Source organism: Lactuca serriola, chromosome 4 (assembly GCF_051521515.1).
Source record: "Lactuca serriola cultivar US96UC23 chromosome 4, Lser_US96UC23_V15, whole genome shotgun sequence".
Lineage (NCBI taxonomy): Eukaryota > Viridiplantae > Streptophyta > Magnoliopsida > Asterales > Asteraceae > Lactuca > Lactuca serriola.
The window spans coordinates 397,002,419-397,008,070 of NC_136411.1; the positions used below are offsets into that span (position 1 = coordinate 397,002,419).

The following is a 5,652-nucleotide window of genomic DNA, read 5'->3' on the forward strand; positions in this document are numbered from 1 at the left end:
TGGCCAGAGGAGTGCCACGTTGTAGCGAAGTTGTTTCAGCAACTTTTTCACTTTCGAACTTTTACTTCTTGGGTTTTGGATCGGGCTGCTGTGGTTCTTCTTCCAATGCCTCCAGGAACTCAAAGATTGCATCTTCTTTAGTATCGATGGCCATTACGTGAGATTGGGTATTTACTTTGGGATTCTTCGGGGACAATTTTTCATGAACCAGAGTGGCTAGTTGACCAAATTGTACTTCAAGGTTATGGATGGAGGCTTGCTGATTCTTTATCAGAGTTTGTTGTTCCATAATAGCAGAATCAGTGGCATCGTGTCTCTTTTCCGAAGCTTCCATAAATTTCATCAAAATGGTCTGTAGATCGGGTTTCTTCTCGGCTGGTGGCTGCTCCTTTTGATAAAAGCCTCGACCTGTTTGCCTATACTTCTCTTCTTTTTGCTTCTTATACTCTTCATATGGCAACCACTCCTTCTTCGGTTTCCTCCAGTCCTCATCAAACTTATCCCCACTAGAGTAGCACACTTGAGATTTTCTGTTCCCAAACTCATCTACATTGCAGTCCTTGGTTAAGTGTGGACCACTACATCTCTCGCAACCCACTCTTATGGCATGTATCGGCTGGTCCATTTGTGTTATCCTTTGATCCATATTATTCAGCATGGCCATGACAGCTGCTATTTCTTCAGTTTGGGCCCCTCCACCGCCTTTGATTCCATCTTGCCTAGGGTTGTGGTATTCGCGAGAGTGCTTCGCGAATTCTTCAATTAGCTCCTTGACCTCCCTTGGGTTTTTCTTTGTCAAAGGTCCTTGAGAATCAAGGAGTTGTCTTTTCATAACGTTGACCCCATCATAAAAGATTGACATCTCTTGCTGCACATTTAGATCATGCTGATGGCAATTTCTGAGCAAGCCCTTGTACCGCTCCCATGCTTCGTATAATGACTCCCCTGGCTGTTGCTCAAAGTTGGCTATTACCTTCTTGAGTTTGGCTATCTTGCATGGCGGACAAAACTGGTCCAGGAATTGCTCAGGCATTTGAGCCCAAGTGGTAATTGTACCCGGTGGGAGTGCTTTTAACCACTCCTTAGCAGCTCCTTTGAAAGTGATGGGAAGCATTCTAAGCAAGACTGTGTTTCTGTTGACATTTCGGACATTGAAGTAATCCGCAATGTCGTTGACTTCATCTAGATGCTTAAAAGCATCCTCATGATCTTTCCCGAAAAATGGGATGTCCTTTAGTGCAGTCAATATGTGCCCCTTCAGCTCGAATGTGGCAGTGACAGGTATTGCGGGTTGGACTAAACCGGGACCCACATCTTCTCGGATCCGCTTCTTGTAAGCTCCCATGGACATTTCTTTAATTGCTGCCATCTTGTTCCTTGGCTCGTTCTCGGGTTCGCTCGTGTGCTCTTCAAATTCCAGCTCGGTATCGCTTTCGGACTCGGTTTGGACGGGCGTATGATCCAAATGCTCAAGATTGCTCTTGTGCCTCGTGGATGAACTTGACTCTCCTGTCTTCTTTCCCAACTTCCTAGAAAAAGCCGACTTCAATTCTTGTAAGGGCGTCTTTTTCTTGTAAAGTGCAGACTCGGGATCTTCAAGTGGTGGCACCAAGTGTGTGTTTGAGCTTCTGGTCATGAACTCCTGCAACTTGCTAAACTAAAAACGTAAAACTGAACTAAAATAAGAAAAACTAACTATCAACTAAAAATTTAGTTTTTTAATAGTCCACGTCGTGGCAGGTATCTGGCCACGTCATGGACTCTGTGACTAACAGAAAAATTTTATTTTGCTGAAAAATTAACTTTTTGTGGTTTTTACCCCACAAGAAGGATCGATTAATTTAATGCAAATAAATAAGCTAAAACTAAGCCGTTCCCCGACAATGGCGCCAAAAACTTGATATGCACAAAAGTACTCACGAAATTTAATATTTATAACCTAAAAAATTTAACTAACTATGCACTTATAGGCAGTGTACCTAGTCAGATTACAGTATAGTTTGGGTAAGTCGGGTGTCGATCACAGGGAACGGTGTTCTAATTAATTTACTTACTATTAAATTAACCTAATTGTTAACAAGTTTAAAAGGGGTTTTATCTGATTTTACAAGATCAGATGAACTTAAATCAAATTCAATAAGTAAAAACACACTCTTGTTTAGTTTGAATCCACTTCTTCCTTATAGCTAGCTAATGATTACGGATTATTAAGTTGGTTTTTGGTTATATTAGTAATTTAGTTCTAACTTTACCAATAATTAACTAATTCATGTCAAACCATGTATGTTCACACATAATTAAACACATAACTAATTATGAATGTAAATATGCTATGTAAGGTTTGTAATATAAACAAGATTATGGTCACAATACACGTTCTCTAGCACAGCTAAGCTTATTTACTCTAATTACTAACTAAGATTGGTCAATCCTAGCTCTAACAAGTCAATGTTCACTAAATCATTAGGTAAACAAGTTCATGCAGTTAATGGTCACTAAGCTACACAGAACATGCAATCAAGCAATTAGAGAAACAAACAATAGCATGTTATGTAATACAAATCAAACACAAACAATTTTTACCAACTAAACTTAATCCATAAACATTGAACTATTCAAAAGTTTGAAACTTCATCTAGCTAAACAAGAGTAGCTAGATTCAGCTGCTTATCCTAGCAACTAATAAACCAACACAACTTAAAGTAATAAAAGACATGTTCTTAATTAACTAAAACATAAACCTTTATTCTTTTTGGTGTTGAAAACCTTCTTCCAGAATCCTTCTTTCGCTCTGAATCGTCTCCTGGAACTCTTTCCTTCAGTCAAAAAGGTTCTTCATTTCGTAATAATCAGGAGCACTTAAATAATCTCCAAAAACCCACGCCACGTCGTGGGCTTCAAGCTATCCGTACCATACAAGGAATCCTCCGAATCGCGATGTTTATCTTCTAGAACCCTCATGCCACGTCGTGGCCGACTTCGCCACGTCGTGAATTCAGTATCTATCGTGGATTTATTCTTTTCTTGTCTTTCAAGTCTCCCATGTTCTACATATTGTCACTTTTGGTCCCTCTCTTTGAAAATCCTTTTAATTGACTGAAAATAACAATTTAAAGTCATAAGTACCATTATTCTAAACATATTATCAACTTATTAATAAAAATGTACTTAAATATTGCCTAAAAATAGGTATAAATATGGCAATATCAGCATCATAAGGAGTTCTTCAGCAGCTGATGGCAGAGAGTGAGAGAACCTAGGAAGAGCCTAGGGAGTGACCATAGTCAACTGAGTGCGTTGATAAAAGAGAGTATTCTCTGGGGAGCGACCAGGTTTAACGGGATTGGTGATCGAGAAGGTTGAGCAGTTACTTAGGAAATCTGGGACAATCAATGTGGAAATTATGGGTAGATGTGGCAGGTAGTATGGGCTTGTACTACTGAAAACAGAGGACCTGTACTTGAAACAGGGAGAATTCCATAAGCTCTATGTAGCGGATTGAGAAGAGAAATAATGGTTCGAGTACTATGAATCGTAGCAGATTAAGAGGAGATAACATGGTTTGGGTACCATGATTCATAGCAGATCGAGAGGTGGCCACATGGTTTGAGTACCATGACTCGTGGCGGTTAGTGCTTTTATTTTTATAGTTATTCAAGTTTCAATAGAGCACACCTTGAGAGGGAAATCGAGTTAGTTTCCGAGAGATTTTTGGTGAGATGTAAGTTGGAGTCGCAAGACTTGGGGATGAGTAGAGATGGTGCTTTATGGAGGACTACGGTCTGAGTTGAGCAATCGGCCGATAGTGGAGATGTCACTTTCTGTGACCAGAGTTGTGCTATTTCAGTTTCCTGTGAGGAGCAGAAGAGCTATTGAGCTTCCGGTTTCCGAGCTTGGAGGTAAACCCTGTGGGGTAGCAGTGGTTGCGATATTTCACCAGAGTATCTGGGCAGTATGTCTGCCGCAAGGTGATATTATAGCATGAGAGGGTCATCACTAGGAACTGAGATGGTCAAGGACAAGGATATACCCTATTTGAGTATAGTAGGGCATATGTTGGCAGCAGTGTCGGTGATCAAGAGGAGTATTTTGGGGCGGTGGCTCTCATTTCTATGATGGATATCGAGTGTGGGGGTGAGTTCTCTGCTCTCATGATAATTCTCATAATGGGACATTGGTTGGGGAGTCGAAGATGAGGAGTGTGATAGTACATTATTTTCAGACTGTGAGTCATGGCTACTACGAGACAGTTGAGATGTCTGGTAGTGCATCAGTGTGAGATTTTGGATAACATGTTGGGAAGTTTTTCGAGGATTTTATATGAGATTTGGGATGTTTGTAGTTGCTTGGTCTCTATCAGGAAGATCACTGAGTGTTATGTGGTACTTTCCAAGAGTAAGTGGGATGTACCTGGTGAAGCAGCCTGTGGAGTATATTATTGGTGTGCCAAATGGTGATAGTTCGAACCTTAAGTGGAGGAGAATCGGGTATTTTATTGAGAGTATCAGAGATTTGTCCAAGAGCGTTTAAAGGACTGGATATAGTGACTTACGGTACGGAAGCATGAGACCAAGGTTATTGGTGGTCGAGGCGAGGTTCAGAGAGAGATAATGCATGTTGTATGTGTTAAGGAAAGGATGAGTGTCTCCATGGTAGGGGGGGCGTCGGTCGAAGACCGTGTGGTGGCTTGTAAGGATAGTTTCCATGGTTGAGAATTTCTGGTTTAGTGTATGGGTTGTTATATGCACTTTGGGAAGGGTGGGAGTTGATTGGGCAACCAATTTTCGATTCGGTATGGGTATTCTTGCATGGGATTTCGAGCAATAGAGGAGGGAGTTTTAGATGTTCGTCAACGTGCTCTGAGTCTTTGCCGATTTTTCCGTGATTCATTTGAGAGTTGGAATATTCCGGAGTTACGTGTTGTGTGAAATGAAGATTAGTTATGAGATTTTGAAGGAATTCATTAATGTATCTGTGTTTGATGCCGTAAGTAGGAGATCAGTGGATGAGGTAGGGCATCGTGAGGTTCTGTGATGGTGTACCGAGGTATCCGAGTATCATGTTCTAAATTTCGGATTATTTTGGGACTGGAGTTATGAAATGGCGAGTGGTGTATCAGGTGTCTACGGTTCTAGTGGGATCCCTTTTAGATAATTGACATCAAGCGGGGTTATCTGAGAATGTGAATTGCAATGAGAAAAAGTGTTTTGTCCCGACGGTGGTCGTCAGGGGTAGTGATGTTTAACCTGGGTGGGTGTGTGTACCTATCTATGTTGGGCCGCGAAGCGTGAGTTAGTGAATGCAGTGAAGTGATGACCTGAGGATGAGATTGTGGTGATACTGTGGGGAGCCGTAGTACTCACTAGTCAGCGAGAGGGTGTTGTGATACTACGGGGAGCCGTAGTACTCACTTGTCAGTGAGAGGGTGTGTTGTGATACTGCGGGGAGCCATAGTACTCACTAGTTAGCGAGAGGGTGTTGTGATACTACGGGGAGCCGTAGCGTTCACCAGTCAGCGAGAAAGTGTTGTGATATTGCGGGGAGCCGTAGTGTTCACTAGTCAGTGAGAAAGTGTTGTGATACTGCAGGGAGCTGTAGTATTCATGAATTAGTAAGAGAATGTTGTAGGCCTGCGGGGAGCCATAGCCTTCA

At 41.7% G+C, this 5,652-nt stretch overlaps 1 non-coding gene across 1 annotated transcript; it reads left to right on the plus strand.

The window, feature by feature from the left end:
* Positions 1–878: 878 nt before the first annotated feature.
* LOC145103443 (small nucleolar RNA R71) lies at positions 879–985 on the plus strand. Its single transcript, XR_013706536.1, has one exon. It is a non-coding gene; the product is annotated as a small nucleolar RNA R71 (small nucleolar RNA).
* The last annotated feature ends 4,667 nt before the right edge of the window (positions 986–5,652 follow it).